General features: G+C 42.9%; 1 protein-coding gene across 1 annotated transcript in view; it reads left to right on the top strand.

Annotated features, from left to right (window-relative positions):
- Positions 1-17,192, top strand: part of ppargc1a (peroxisome proliferator-activated receptor gamma, coactivator 1 alpha) — a 253,714-nt gene that overhangs the window by 27,250 nt on the left and 209,272 nt on the right. The window lies entirely within an intron of this gene.

The following is a 17,192-nucleotide window of genomic DNA, read 5'->3' as shown; positions in this document are numbered from 1 at the left end:
CACTATAAATTCTTTTGTTTGTAGTCTGGCTTCTTCACATCCACCCTCTGTGGTATTCACCCTGCTAATTTTGTTTTCTTATGAAAAGCCAGAGCCGTTAATCTTAGTCTAGCTGAAGGAGCCTGTGAGGCCCAAACAGACCTGGGAACAGCTATCAGGCTTCTGCTCTGGCGGCTGGCTTCAAGCGTTGACCAGTAAATGATGGTCATTTTTTAATTTGCTATAGTCTTTCATTGGGCTCGCCGTGGGGGTTTTGTTGAACGACTGATGATTTAAGACCATCTTTGATTACCCACTCGCTCCCCTAGCATTCACTACGTCCATTCACCTCGGCCTAATTAATTTGGTATAGATCAGATTCCTCTTTCTTTTTTTGCAATTAATGTAGCTCTAAAATCAGAATTAGATGTTGTTCCAAATTGTTCTCAGTGGAATGATACGCTCGGATACTCACAGTGGGTGTTTGACTAGGCATTATCTTTACAGTTAATGGCAGCCGTACAATCACAGTGAAAGAAGACAATTATATTGTATGTTATCTAATCAAGATGGAAAAACAGTGGAGAGGAGGGACTTGGAGATTATTGAGGAGCAGTGATTAAATAAACTGCACACATAACAACATAAATGGGGCTTTTGATTCCACTACTGCTGTAGGAATCTATTTGGCACAAGTACTGTGTGTCAGCGCGCTGCTACCCTGAAACTGATCACATCTCAGTGACGGCTGGACTGACATTTCAGCGGTGCTTTCGGGCATCACAAAACAAATTCTCACTCCTCTAAAGGTTTGGTCACCCTAATGAATCTGTGAATGGGCCTACAAGCTATTGATACTCAAATAATCTTAACCTGCAGGATTACTCTATCCTGTCTAAATGGCGAGTTATGTCAGCATTAATCTGCATTATGAGGTCACTCAAACAAGGTTGACATTTTGCCTGCCTGGATCGCCTCCCTGTCGCTTTGTGTTTGTGATACCAGCCTATGTAAATAAGGGAGCTCTGCTCTTCTGTTCCGCCTTGCATCAGAATTTGTTTAGGATTAGAAATCTCATTTTGCCCCGAGCCCTGCTTGCTTTAGATCAGTCAGCTCATCTGCAGATCTCGGAGCAGATAAACACCGCCGTTCTCCGGGCCTCAGCGCTTTTTACATTCTGCAATTTGCAGAGAACCAGTATGCTCTGTTCCTGTCACATCACAGGCCGAATGGGGGAGCGAGTGGGGGTGAAGGGGGGTGAGGAGGCGTTTCCACACCTGCAGGTCGTGACAAGTGTGCAAGGCATGGCAGAAAGAGTAAGCGCTTCGGGGGTTATCTACCTAATTTCAAACCCATTCTGGGAGGAAAGCCTGGGCGCTATTCCCATCTTTACCGAAAGATTTAGAGCGAGTCAGTTGACAGGGCAAAAAGGCAAGGACAGCCTTTGTGTGGGAGATGAGTGACAAAATGAGTCATGGCCATCAGTTGGGTTATGGAGTGTGATGAGGAACAAAGAGACTGTAGGCCTGTCAAAGAGGAAAGCTATTAGACCAGATCTCACTGTAGCTATCCTCACCACTGTACCTGGATTTCAGATTAAGTGGTGGCACATTCTTATTTTCAACAATATATTGAATTATTTCAAAGGGAAAACATGTTCTAAAATCTGAAATGGGGTGAAAACTTGAGGAGCAGGATGTTAAAGATAAGGTTGAGTGACGTCTCATGCGGCTTTTGTTTTGTCACACTTCTCGGGTGCTGTCGTGTTCGGCTCCCCGACACTGTGCCAGGCCCGCGCTGCTATTTCTGGGCTCCAAATATGGACGTTACATAATTTTTCGTTCTGCGGAACAAGTTGCACAGGTTGCGCCCGAGCCCTTCACCTTGCCACCATGCAGAAACTGAACTGGAAGGGGCCCGGGCAGAGCACTGAATGTACTCACTTTGTACGGCATGCCAATCTGTTGGGGTTGAGTCAGAATGGCCACCCACGAACAACTTCCTGCGTATCAACGCAAGCTGGCCGCTTGCTGTGAGACGTCAGACGCTAATCTAGCATAACGGGGACTGAAAATGAAGCAGACCAGAGACTGCCGAGGTATTAGCATTTGAGCGTAGCGTGCAGGAGGAAAAGCTTTTTACCAGCCCACTGCACCCATATGGCATTAGCACATAAAATGCCACTGTTGACATTTTGGAGGCTCGGTGCCTCTGTAAGTGCAGGGCATCGATATTAGAGTCATTAGGGAGGGTACTTGATCCCATATTGATGGTGAAACAGTCAACTGCCACCTAGCCAAAAGATTCTGAGGTTCTGGCTTTGCTTCTGCAGTGTCTAGGCTGATTTTCCATAGTGGGGGATTGATGTGGTGCTTATTAGGACCGAGTGATCCTGAGCTATGAGCAATTTAATGACAAGCCAAGATAGCCAGCGCAGGATCCACCTACCCTCAAATACCTCATTTTACTTTACTTAGAAGAATTCTCATATTTATGTGGATTTTAAATGTGGCCACTGCAGGATTACACCTCTGCAATCATTACTTTACCTCTTAGCTATTTGATACATGTCATCCGGTTGCAAATCCTACTCTTGATAGAAGCAACAAATTAAAGCTGCTTAAAGGTCAGTTAAAGGTGACAGGCACTCATCAGCTGCTCCCGGGGTCTTAGAAGGTATGCTCTGTATTGATTTTAGTTTTCCAGTGCAAAAATGGAACATTTCTTCTATGAGGTTTTGGTCTCAGGCCTCAGGAGCCTTGATTTAAGTCTGGACTGTCTAATACATATATTGTGGTGATTTCCAACTCATATTCTCATGTTCAGCTACACGTCTTGTTATGAAAATAACTTACAAGATTATTAAAAATAAAATCTTCTCTCCAGACCTGCCACAGCTCCTAACAGCCATACATCTTGATTGTAGAAAGGTTGTTTACCCATAAGTGAGTTTCTAGCAAACACTGCATTCCCTGGAGGCCTCATGTACCTTAAATCAACTTGTGGCTCTTGGTTCTAGATAACAAGACTCAAGCTCAGTAGCTTTTTAACCCCCCTCCCAAAAAACAGCTGACTGAAGGCTAAACCACACCATGTTCATATTTGACCCTCTGTTTGTTTTTATGTCCCCAGTTTATCTTACAGTTTTTCTCATTTTGCAGCCAAGTGGAACATAAAATCCCCAAAGGCTGCATTGCAGAAATCCCTTACTATCCATATGTTTTGAACTTGAACAGTGTGACACACTTTCATTTTGTCTACTAAGCTTGTCATCCTGCCAATGCTGCCAAGAGTTCAAATTCAAGTGATGCGTGTGGATTGGATGGATAGAGGCCTTTGTAGCGCTCGCACAGGTCTGACTGTACAGGTCAGGCAACCAATTGATTGGTAACTGTATTCACTAATGTGTGAGTAGATGTGTGAAGCTCTTATGCTAACACATCACTGTGATGATGAAGATTATTAATATGATTCACTTTCAGATGATCTTTAAATCAAATTATATTCAGCTGATGTATCAGCATGAATTAAAACACCTCTTTTCCCCCACCTGTGATGTAATGTACATTTTATTGACAGTGTAATTTGTAGTAATTAGTTTGCTGCACAACAATTAGCCAACGCAACGGGAAACTGGACTGTGTCTAATAGTGTAACTAACCTCGAGTCTCCGCTGTGAAAAAATTACATTTACACGCCTACAATTAGACCACTTATTCTGTTATGATATTATGTTCCACATAATAAAACCAGCACACTGACCAGGCACCATGACTATTGTAACTGTAACATGACAAGCTGATCTGAGTGCTGTACATTATATTATAAAGCCTGTCAGATATTTGCCATGATGTCGGCCTTTGTTCGCTCCTCCAGCTGCAGTGAAAATTTACCCAGGCACCAGCGTCCGTTCTTATAGATTCTGTCAAAACATTTTTTTTCTTTTTTATGAACAATAGCACGTTGTTGTTGTTTAGTTTGGATTATCAGCTGCATCTAGATGGAAGACATCTACATATTTGTATACCTTGCACCATGGGTTGATTGATTATCAACCAGGCAACTATTAGGTCTGATTTTCAGCATTTTTCAGATTTTTAAAAATGTGCCACTTCAGCTTTGATGCAGCTTTTAATCTGCGAGGTGAATAAAATGATCAAACGGAGGCTGTGGGGTAAAAAAATACAATATTTGCCTCCAAAATACAGTAGAAAATGGAAATGCCACCACTGAACCCCAGTGACTGATTCTGTTTATTGACTGGAGGATGTCTGTTGGCTTCACCACTGGAGAATACTGTTGACAGCATGGTGCAGTGCAGCCATACCTGACCATACACACCTTTTACCTTTTGCCTCGCCTCACCTAAATGATCTCCTGATAAGAAATAACACAGCTGATGATTAATTGTAGGCATGGTGCGCGTGGACTGATATACTCCCTCCTCACATCCATCTTTAGCCCCGCTGCACCCCCTCCCACTCTCATCCTCCTTCACGTGACCACTTGGCTCTGAGGATAGTTTTCAGAGAGACATAAAAGCTAGTCAGCTGTAAAGCTAAATGAAAGTCGTTTGCTCTCCACATAGTCTACTAATGTAACACGCAGCTTTAGGGACTATTGGTCTTTCTGTAGTTATAAAGTAACTCATTCTTAAAGGCGGTGTTTTATAATTGAAAGTGATGGAAGGGAACAGAATTAGAATGGGCATAATTTAATGATTGAGTGTTCATTTCTTTCTTTTTCTCTTTCTCTCCTTCCCCCCTCTGTCTTCTCTCTCTTCCTTTTTTATTATTATTTTTTTTTTACCCGTACCCAGTGCTGAATCTGTGCTCAGATAAATGGTGACAGTAATTTAGTTTTCCATTTGTGTATCACTCTTCATTCAGCGTGTTTTTTTGGTGGTTGTTGGCAGCGTTTGTCAGTGTGCATTGTTTGTTTCGCTCAATTGATTAAAAAAAGATGTTGTCTCATGCATTGTGACGGAGTATTTCCTCCAGAGATTGCAGAGTTATTACAGAGCGGCGGCCTGGACACCCGTTGATGTATTGTGCTGGGCTTTGGGACAAGGCGAGGTGAGGAGGAGGAGGAGAAGCGGAGCAGGGAGAGGGTGGGAGGGCGTGCTCGGTTAGGAGTTAAAGACGGAAAGAAAAACAAGTCGCTCTCAGCCGCACCAACTTCATCACACACCTCTCAGAATGACAGCGACTAGGACTCTATGTCTTTTGCCATGTTCCATCCCCTCAATCATCTTTCCATCAAACACCCCCCTCACTGGTGTTCAGACACACACACGCATACACACACATTACCTTACTAACAGGTTGTCATAGCACTGCCGCATGGTTGTCAGTGTCAAGGAATCTCCACATGTCTGGGGCGAGAGCGCGGAGAGGATAGTTTATGTTGTCAGTGACAACACCTTGTCTGAGTCCTCCCTGGATGTGAGACCGAACAATATTGCAGGAGCAGAAAGTCGCTCCACAGCCCAGGTGGGATGATAATCAGTGTGATCAAATGCCTGAAATGAGTCTGAGAACATTCTTGGTAACCTCGAGAAGCAATGTGCCAATCCAATTACAGGAGCGCATCAGTACGCTGCTTTTTATTCACATGCTGTCTCTTTTCTTCTGTACCTCCAGCCCAACTTGTATAATGCAAAAAATGTGAACGTATATGATATAACAATTAATCCTAACGCTGCATTGTGCAGTTTTGGAAAAGAAATTCAAATTCGTAAGAATACAAAATCAGAAATATGTATTTGATATATTTTCCCGAAAAAATGTTTGCAGCTAGAAAGGTGGCTTCTTAGTAGGGTCCTTCAAATATAATTAAGTTGTTTGTTTGCAGTTTGTTTAGTTTTGAAAAATATATGAATGAAGCTTTCTCTGCTGAATAAAATTGCTTCTTTAACTATAGAATAGTTAGAGATCCTCTGTCAGTACTGGACAATGCTGCCTGCTATTCAAAGGTCCTACAGTGTTTTGTGTGAATTTCAAAAAAGCCAAACCCTCCAGTGATTTGCTGCCATCCTTATTCGTGTGTGCAAGATGGTGATTTTAGCTTTCTCTTTGGATTTAATTGAAAATCTACTTTTTACCCCCTCTGGACTTGGCTGAATATAAAGGCATTTTCAGGATCAACATTACATGTATTCAGCCTTTCAGAGAGCCACGCTCTCAGATTCAACTCTCATAAAGCCGATTGTGCCAGAATGCAGGTGCACAGGAGGAGGCAGGAAATGCAGGTCAGTGGGCAGGAGAGCTTGAAGTGCATTTGTTTCACTGGCACTGTTCTCTGCTTCTGTGACTGTGTTGCAACAGCGACTGTGTTTACTGCAGCCTAGTTTCTCCTACATATCCTTATGTTGGCGCAACATGAAAGATTTTGGGGGCTGTGTCGGGAAACTACAGTTTTGGAAAAAGTTGCACATAGATTCACCTATTTATCTAGAGTACTAAATTGAAGTAATCTTTGATAAGGAGCTTAGAAACATATATCAAATATAGACGGCAAAATATTCTGTGTGACTCACAATCTGGCAATCCAGGCTTAAAATTTGAAACTTCAACAATATACTCATTAAAAATGTACAATCTAAATAATTTAGGATTTCTTGAATTATGATTCATATTTGTAATTACCCAATCATCAAAATAGGCTGCAATTAATCTTCATTTCATCAATTACCATCATTTCAGCTCTACGTATTTGATAACAATTTAGGGCTACAAGTCTGACATGTTGTCGGTGTGCAAGACATCACAACACTGACACAAATGGGCTCACCAGGCACTTTTTGATTTGGACAGTTATGTCTCGATCAATCTTTGAAAATAGATCAAGAATAAGCAGGTTTTTTACCTTTCACTGCCATTGTTAGACGGAGTGATCATTCACTAGACCCAGCAGTCATTCGTTGTTGATTTTTCCTCTTCAAAAAGAGCCGCTGCTTCATCCCCCAGCGCAGCATTTCATGTTTCCCCGATTGTCTCATGTTATATGTGAAATCGCCTTATTGCTGTCAAAACATCTCAGAGCACAAAAATCATCTACATTTAGATTTGTTGTTTGTTCCTGCATCTCATACATTTTAAAGTGTGGTTTGAATAAATGACAACTCCTTCACAGACTGATGTAATACCTTCTGCTCAACTTTTTTTTTTTTTTTTTTTTAATAACATGAAGCAGTTTCAAAACATGGGGGATGAATTTTTGCAGAACCATTCAATTTACATTATTTTAACATTCCACTCTGATGAAATGAACCCGACGGAGAAAATGTGTTGCTCCTGCTCTGTGGCGGCGTGTGAGGACAGGCTCGGGCAATCAGGAAATTGAATCTCACATGTGCATGACAATGGGAAGTGTCCAGGTGACCTCTAATTGAACAGCCATCCATTCACCCCTGCCAGCTTGTCTTTAGCAATAACTGATGCAGGTTTCATTTAACTCCGCCCCGGCACCTCCCTCCCGCGCCTGTATCAGCAGCAGATGTTTGATCGGAGATAAGCACGCAGGTCAATGTCGACCTCATCACAACGGACCTAGTTTCACCCATCATGCCAATAACTGCCAGGCGATGGGTCCTCCCCGTTGCTGCGCTCTGATTGACAGCTCTCCACTGACAAGGTTTATGGGGGTCAGGACCTTCCACTCTGTCACCTCTAATTGGAGCACCGGGCCATTAGCTGGTGGACCTGGACCTTGGCTGGCAGGTCCGGACAGTTATCCTCCTCCGTGTGAAAGACAAAGGAACCCCTCTGATGAATTATCCACATCGTTGCCGTGGTCCTCCTGTGAAGACGAGCCAACTGTTTTTCTGAGTGATCAGCATCTACTCAGTAAGCACAGGTGTGTGTTCAATCAATTATTGAGAGAAAAATACCTCGCATGGGCAGTTAAGAGGGCAAATATCCAAGTATGTCAAGGCTAGCCTTGATAAAGCAGAACCACTCATCCCTAAACAAACAAATGAGATGGAGTGATCGACCTTCAGGCTGTGTTACTCTGTTAACCTGTCCTGCTGGGAGTTAAACCTCCACTGTGATTCCTCAGCCCCCTCCCCTGCTATGCTGGTGATTCCATGCTTTGCGCGTCCCCTCACATGCGTACACCACAGGTGAGCTGACCATATTTGCATAAGTCGGGGTAACTGTGTAAGTGTGCGACCCCTGCCAAGCAGAGGTGAGAAGAGATCCCGTAAACCATTAAGTGACGGGAATGTACAGTATGCAAGAGACCAGCTCCCCGTCTGCAGGAGTATAAATATTTCCTATATGGCAGATTGTGACTTTGTGCAGGATTACAGCTAAATCTTATAATTAGCATGAAAGGCCAGCGGGGGAGAGAGAGAGGGAGAGAATATGAATGGACGAGGGGGACTGACCTCCGCTATCTCCCCAAGGCATGCCTATTGCTTATCTGGCTCCATGGCAGCAATGTTTATGTATAACTTAAGGCAAGTGCGTAGATGTGCGATGCAGAAGCTCCTGTGTGACCGTTCAGTGTCTGAATTGGTTTTTGATTATGGAGCAAGCTGGAGGAAGCTTTCAGAGAAGACTTCGCTGACCACTCAACAGCTTCAAAACATTGACCAGTAATGTTTCCGGACCTCGTCAAACTGTTTCTATCCAGTTCTCTTTCTAGACAGCTTAACAACCATTAACACCTGGGTTCACCTCTCCCTAGCAACCCACATGAAGGCTGGTTGGGTCAACAACCCACAAGTGGCCCTAACGATGCTTACACGTGTCCTTAAGGACTCTGTAAGATGCTCCCACACAGAGGTAAAAGCCTGCAAACTCCCCTCCACTCTGAAGCAGCTTCTTGGATGAGAGGCGAAACGTCTTCAAGAAAATGAAACAACAGCTCCAGTTGCCTACGATACAGCACGTAGAATTACCCTGACCTGGATGACTGAGAACCTTCATCAGAAAAGATCTGTAATGTTCTGAGATTGCACTCATTGGACATCCAGCCCTATACATTTTGATTTATTACCAAAAACACTGCACATCTGAACTACAAGTGGCTACTTTTGGTTGCCTTAGAGATTTTCATTGGTCAGATATTAATGTACATTGTACATCAGCGATTGTATTAGGATTCTGGTTGGCCTCTTATTTTGAAAGGTATGAGAGATTCACTGTAAAAATATAGATAATGCTACAAATTAATCTGGACTGTTGATGAGTATCTGCTGTTGAGATATCTCCAAAACTCTTCAACTCAAACCAAAAAAAATATCTAGCTGGATAAATAGCTAGGAGGGAAAATATGTACTGATTGTGTGTTGAGCTGTCCCTTTAATGCTAAACAGAATTTTATTTACTTGGCCATTATGCATCCTGCTCTGAAGTCTTTGGCCGCAAACATTTCATTTTCACTTTTATTTAACTGACGTAATACTTGTTTTGCTTGTGTAATCCCAGGCTGGAACTTCCACCCAGAGCGCTATTGGTCTTCCTGGTTTGACAGCAGCAGTTTCACTGTGTTAGTCATTGTAGTTGTTACAGAAGGGAACACTCAGTCCCTGCAGCCACTGAGACAATTAGGCGGGAGCTGTCCTACCCATGCAGACTGTTTATGAAAATCAACTTTGATCGCTTTGTGTTAATTGACAGGATGCTAATTTAGCTGTTGATTTGAGGTTGGTTCACAGCAGTCATTTGAGGGGATACGCGACTACAAATATCCCAGCCGAACAAAGATTCCTGGGTTTGATGTAGCTTCCTGTCATGTCACCTTTGGAGTCACTCACTGTTTCACTTAGATGTCCTGATATTTTTTATGTTTGCCCAAGTGTTGGGGCTCTGTCTGCCATTTTCTCTCAGCTTCATAGCTTTTCTTTTTGTATACACTCAGGGAGCTACTATTTGACTAGATAATAACAAAACATAACAGGTAGTTTCTTGTTGTGAGTTGCCTCACTATGAAGGTAGAGTTTCCGTTATTTTCGGTCTTTTTCAATTGTTATTTCAAATCCTGCAAAGGGCAATAACAACTTTTAATTTGAAATTTGCTTAGTTTGATAAATATTTATGTGCTTGTGTTTGGTCATATCAAAGTTTGGCAGAGTTACGATAAACCTGAGGTGAAAATTAGCCGTGTAATCACAAATGGATTATGCAAATTAAAGATCAATTGCATTTCCACGTTTTTTCCAGAAAATACAGAGACTTTGTTTCCGAAAAAAGCCTTTTGGCCATCAAGGTGAGTTTGCTGAGAGCCAGTGGGGTTCCTCATCTCCCTCCAGCGGGTAACAAGCTTATTTTCCATACGTAGCCAGGTGCATGTTTTAAGATAGAGCCTTAACAGCGTGGCGTGGCGGTGAATTCCAATTGAGCCGAGCCCAGGTACAATAACGCCGTTATGAATGCAACCCGTGATGTTGATGGCATCCATATCACACTCAGAGGGACGGGGAAAAAAGAGCCTGACATCTGTTTCAAGCACACTCCAGCCTTTACATCTCCCCACAAAGTCATGGGTTGGGAGGCGCACGTCTGGCTTTCCTAGATTAAAATGTGTCAACAAGCTTAACTGCTGGCTTTGAAACTTGCCTCTCTCCCTTTGTAATTCCCCTGATGGTTGGTGAATTTCCATTTTCTTAAGCATATGGTTAACACAATGATACACGCAGCCCTTTACATGATAGCGCTGGCCTTTCTCCAAAGCGTAACCTCAATGTAGATGGCAGATTTAATGAAAATAACACCTGATAAATGTTTTCAATTTTGATTCATCTCGCAGCATAGGTTACTTTTGTTTACCACAATGGAGCACTGCAGTACAATACCTCTGCTGCTATTCAGGGAAATATTAAGTGATGTTCATTTCCATGTGCATGATAATCCCACACAGTGGTCCTGAAGAAAGAAGCGTTGTTTGCCATCAAGCCAGTGCTTTGGCTACCTCATCCTGTTGGACTTGGACTTTTTTTTTTTTTTTTCTTCTTTTTTTTTTGGTTTAGTTATGGGGATTACTCTTTTGGACGAGCTTTAAAGACTACAGTGGGAAGAGGAGAGGGAGAGGCAGCTGGGCTTAAGGATAGGATAAAACAGGGTGGGGGGGTGAAGCAGTGTATAAAAGATGGAGAAACAGAGAGACGGAGGTGTTGAGTTGCACAGGAAACGTTCCCTTTCTCTGTTGCCTTCTCCTCTTTTCATGGCTGAAGGTCAGGATAAATAATCGATAGCATTTAAAAGAGCTCCCTGGTCCCTGGTCTATTGTGCCTGAGACTTGGTCCCCACTGACAATTAAAGGCCCCTGAGTCATTAATGTTCAAGTAGCCTGGAAACCCCTCAGCATTGTTTCTTCTCAATGAGAGGAAATCCAATGCAGCTTGAGGTTCGCCACAGTCGGGTCATGACATTGACAGGGGAGCCTGGATGATTTGCTGCCACACTGACACCATTCACACATAAAAAGCTAAAGAGAGGACGCCACCTCCTCAGACAGGTCCCACCTCGCCACTTTACTTTACAGTTATTTTTAAAACGGGAGAGAAAGCAACTGCAAGAAGAAGAAGAAGAAGAAGCAGGAGTGAAAGTGGGAGAGGCAGAGACGGAGGGAGCAAAAAACAAAATGTGAAGGCTGGCTCCTTTTCAGTGGGCTGTGTCACTATCAATAGTGACACCTTGAACAATTCAGTCAGTGATATTGAAAGTGCTGTGTGTCAGCAACCCTGCATGTGACACTCCCAGAAGGCACCGGCTCCCCCGGTGGCAGGTCACACTATAAAAAGAACAATCAGAGTGGCCTGATGGAACTAATTTCATCTGGCCTTTAATGTTCCCGTCCCTCCCTTCTTTCACTCACATCCCCGGCCTGCACACACTCACATGTGCACATATTTGTGCCTCCTTGTCTTTCCTCCCACTCCCTCTCATGCTCCCCCTCTTGTCTCCATGTGTCTGTGTTTCTCTCCTGTCTGTCTCACCTCTGCGTACCCTCCTCTCTCGCTCCGTCTCATCTCCTCGCTCCTCTGTTCTCGTCAGGCTTTCCTTACCTTTTGCTTTGCAGTCACGTTTCATCTCTGTGCATGACTCATTCTGCTCAATAAGCTCCAAAGTAAGCAGATTTGTCCATTCTCTCTCTCTCTCTCTCTCTCTCTCTCTCTCTCTCTCTCTCTCTCTCTCTCTCTCTCTCTCTCTCTCTCTCTCTCTCTCTCTCTCTCTCTCTCTCTCTCTCTCTCTCTCTCTCTCTCTCTCTCTCTCTCTCTCTCTCTCTCTCTCTCTCTTCTCCCCCTCCTCCCTAAGAAGGCTATTGTGATTCACGGAGGAAACCCTTCAGAGCAAATATTCTCCGGGCATTTCATGTATAAACATGCCTGACTTTCTATCACCGGGGGGAGGAGGGAAAAAATGAAAATGCAAAAAAGCTTTGTGTAACGCAGTGATTCAATACGTAACAACCAACAAATGTTTTGATGCATTGGTCTGAGCCGTTCGGTCGAGTTAATGCCAAGTGTGATAAATAGATTAGTCTCTAGATGGTGGCCTCAAACGAGTTTCTTCCAATGCTTAAGGCTGAGTTGTCATTCCAGCTAATTTGTTGGGATTTTGCCTGCCAAGAGTCCAACTGGTGATGAAAGGAGTCAGCCCCTTTAGCATTTAGACAGAAATAAACAAATTCATACTCTCTATTAATATATATGTATTTTAACTGGATGTGAAATCCTCCCTCCGAATGCCATTGTCAGGATTAAGGGTCAGAAAATGCAATCTGAGTTGAATTAAGAAACGCAACCTTGGTGTCATACGCACAGAGAGCACACTCTCAAAAAAAAAAGAGCATTAGCATTCTTTCATTTGCATAACGTTCCTATATATAAATCAAGTGTTGTGGAGGGCTTTTGGAGTGACTCAGAGATGTACAGAAACGCATCAGAACGAGTGGGTTGTTTCAAAGCAAAGGGGGTTGCAGCTGCAGTAATCATCCAGCAACATGGCAGACGGGCAACACGAAAATATTTTTGCACCTTTTTTCTTCCATCTTTCATCAGCTGCCCGGCTCCTAAATTATAAGAGCAAATCATTAGGAGTGTTGACAATACAATAGAACATGACTCTGGCACCGCTCAGCAGAAAGTGCCTCACTAAGCAATGCAAACAACAACTTCAATTATGTTTTTTATTTTTTATTTATTCTCCCCCTCCTCTTCTGTCACACAGCCATTTATTGCCTCAGATGATGTACAGTATGCTGCACGGGGACATACATATGGAACGGCTTGAGGACTTTAGATTAAAATTGATTTTCCTCCCCTTGGGAAGTGGAAAAAGTCAAAAATTGTTACTTGCACATTTATGAAACAGATTTAGTCTGTTGACATTGAAGGCTATTTGATAAGTAATTAAATAGCCTTTACCCAAGACAAGGTGACAGGTAACTCTTTGTCATTCCCCCCTGTGTAGACTCACTCTGTAATGATGATATACAGTGCAGAGCTTGTTGTTTTGTGTCTGATACTATAAAGGGAATAGATCATATTTTGTGGTTGCAGCTGAGGATTGCATTAGTATTTGTCAGCTGTGGTCATTTGTGCCAATTATCGAAGAGTTTCAGGCTGAGAATGTGACAGAGAAGAACAGAAAATATATGCAGTCTGTCAATTAATATACAGTATGCATCGCAGGCCATAAAGTGTTTATGTCTGTGAGCGGTGGAGGCAGTGTGCAGCGAAACACTTGGCGGCGGTAGTACCCTCCGGCTGGCAGGGTCCTCTGATTAATGAGTTATCCCAGCCTCGTAGCCTCGGACGGGCAAGAGGCCACACATCTGTGTGTCACTCAGGTCTGACACCTTCTCCCAGCCCGGCTGCCAGCCGCTCACCAAGGGATTTTCCAGATGTTCCAAGGTTTTCTGTACGCGGTGCAGAGGCCACTGTCGCCGAATCACTATCCTGACATTGCGTCTGTGACACCGGAGTCTGTTGAATAACTTTGCTGCAAAGTTCAGAGTGCATCAAAGCATTATGCATTATGAAATTATTATTTATTTTTTTGTTCCAGATGTTGATTTGGCTCGCAGGTGTGTGTGATGAAGGCAGCTGACTTTGTGTTGTTGGCTTCCTCGGTTTGGTTGCTTACAGGGTAGAGAAAGATGTAATTTCAGCTTTTTTCCCCTGCACAGCCTCTCTGTCTACAAGCAGCTGGACCCGAGTTCAAAATAGGACCTGTGGGTATCAAGTATCAATAGCCTATGATAAAAGTTCAGCAAGCAAAGCTGATATATTGTTGCCGTCCCCAAAGGGAGGATAATTTATAAAACCTTGTCCTCGGCTACCTTTTGTGCACATAGTCGCTTTTACACTGGAGCCGCCGCTTCCAAGCAGCTACTGTATGTTGATGCCGTTTTTATAATCTCAGTTTTCCCTTATTTCCCACAAATAAAGGAGGGGAAAAACTCATAATGGAATTCAGCCAAGGCATTGGATTATAAATGAGGTCTGCGCCAGGCTTCATAACGTTATTTAGATTCCTGTGTACAGAGACTCGTGTTCCAACTCCCATCAGCACTGCGACAGAATCAAATGTGAATATAAGCTGATATAGGGAAATTGGTTTGTAATGTGCTGATGCTTTGGAGACCCTGTGCAGAGGCAAAAAAAGAGAAAAGCAGCAGTTCTTTGGCACATGCAGAGTGATGTTTTAATTACTTGAATTGGAATGATAACAACCACCCCTCCCATCCCAGAATGAAACAAATTAAAAGGGTTACACTGAAAGTCACCTCATCTTTTTTTTTTTTTTTTTTCTCTCAAGGAAAGCCTCATTTGGTTGTCATACCATGTAGCATATCTGCCTCTGTTTTATTTGTTCATAATTCACTTCCAGTGTTTGAAATTTCTGCTTGTTTCATATGGCATTTACTAACATGGGGCCGGGCGGCGTCAGTTCCTCAGTGCCACGACTGTGATAAAACTCAAACACACAAAAGACTGATTAGAAAAGACGGAGTGTGAGTAATGTGTGTATTCAGTCTGTTTGCAGACGGAAGACCTCGTAGCATGTCCTGGTGCACGTCTCTCACCAGGCTACATAATGAATGTGTCGACGCCAAAATGCCCCCAAAAAACTTGACTGTTCATTACCCAGCCTTTTAAGATTTTCCATTTGATGTTCAAAATGTTGCTGTGCTTTGATCATATGCCGTCTAAGAACAGATGTCAGTTGCTTTTTCAATTTTCTGCAAGTTGTAGACATAAGTTATCAGTGGAAGTAAACAAACGGGTTTGTTTGCAAATTTTGACTGCTTTTGCAAGACTGAGCATCATGGGGCTTTGTCTCTCTTTGTTACTTGTCCAAAGATTTCACATGGAATTAGATGTCCGATACAGAAGCGACTCAGGCACTGCAGTAACACACAGCTGATGATGCTGCTGCTGCTGATAAACCATGGTATTATGATTAGAGGTGGCTCCAGCACACCCAGAAACAATCTTGCTGAGTTTATAATTAATGACTCTGAAATTCTGCAAAAAACACTTTCTTGCAGACAGTCAGATGAGAAGATTGATACAACTCATGTCCATACGGTGAAAAACCAAAGTGTTTTTAAATGACAGTTTGGGGTTTTTAATGGGTGCTTCTGTGCCAGACTGTTTCCTGGCTGGGACCAGACAACCAGTGGAGTCTCCAGGAAGATACTGGGCCTGGCCAAGAAACAGTCTGGCACATAAACTTCTGTATGTGCAATACAATTTGTTGCTTTTATGCATCAATGTTTTGCATGGATTAAACAGAAAAAATATTAAGTTATTAATCAGTGGACAGCTAGGCTGCTGCTTCCAGTCTTTGTGCTAAAATAAGCTAAGATGAGTGAACTGGCAACTGGGATATTCATGTTTACTTTACATAAATGTGAATGATGTTTCTCTACTATCCATATTTTGGCAATAAAGTAAATAAATATACTCCCCAAAACTCTCTCTTTAATCATATGTGGTGGTGGCTGTAGATGGAGTTACTTCATGTTCATGTTGGGTCATAGAGGAGAACAGAGGGGCATAGAGGATTACCAGAAGTTTATGTTATTTGAGGCTATTGTGGGAAAATGAGACAGTCTTTCATCCTGGAGCACAAAAGGACTCTTAACTTCAGCACTTTGGCAGCGTGGCTTTTTTCTTCAAGAAGCTAAGAACATCGAAGCGGAGGGAAAGCAGTGTGACATGTCTTGAGCTGTTGTGCAGAGATGCAAGACATGTCGTTTTTTCCACCTTACTTGCTACAAGGTTAACTTCGGGGAATTTTGATGGAGGCAAACATCGCCTGTTTTGGCAGCCAGACGTAGTGCACCTCAGAGCCTGGTCTCAAGAAAACAAGTGGCGCTACCCAGCTGTTCCAACCCAATTCACATGCTCAACTGCATAACATGCAAACTGAATAGGCTAGATGTCTAATCCATCCATTAAATATAATTGAGACTGAAACGCTGCATTAGAGCCAGTCTGTAGGATTGAGCTCAGAGACCAAAATTGCAGGGATTAGAAAAATCTCAAATATATGTATATACTCATATTTTTCCGCAGCAAGAAAATACTGCAGAAAGTCCCTTAGTGGAGCATCTAAAATTACCTTGTCAATCGTGTACCAGCTGCAGACTAGTTTTCTGCTCGTCTCACTGGCACATGAAGAAAAAGGGATGTAAAAGGGTCAAAACAAGCTCTGTTTGGATGGCTTTCAGGGCCATGTGTCTAATGGACGGTTTTTAATGAGAAGAGGCTATGGCGCCTGATTTAGAACTGCAGTGACAGCCAGTCAGAGGAAAAAAGCCCCCCCCCTCCCACAAACACCCAAAACTGCACCACCATCATTTGTTGTCATGATGCAGACAACGCTCCAACTAAAATAGCAGCAGAAAAACTGCACACAAAGTCGAAGTCCCTTCCATTTCTCTTTTTCTAAAGTTGTCAGCTTTCTGTCAATGGTGTGCTTAAGACTTAAACTTACAAGCTTGGCAAATGTAAATATGAGCCTCCAGTTGGCAGTGAGCTTTGAGGATAACAAAACAACAATTTGTCAGAACAGTACCTTCCCTGTGTGCTTTTTTAATGTGGCAAAATTAGCACAGCAGAGGGAAAGCATGCTCAAAATTCAAGGCAATGCGCCGAATGATCACACAGTAAAGTGAAGAAATGAGATGGTGTAAAGATAAATCATATTATGGATCTCAAGGGTAATACACATTGCAAATGGACAGCC

This window comes from Acanthopagrus latus, chromosome 10, assembly GCF_904848185.1.
Source record: "Acanthopagrus latus isolate v.2019 chromosome 10, fAcaLat1.1, whole genome shotgun sequence".
Classification (NCBI taxonomy): domain Eukaryota; kingdom Metazoa; phylum Chordata; class Actinopteri; order Spariformes; family Sparidae; genus Acanthopagrus; species Acanthopagrus latus.
This window is presented reverse-complemented; position numbering and strand designations above follow the sequence as displayed.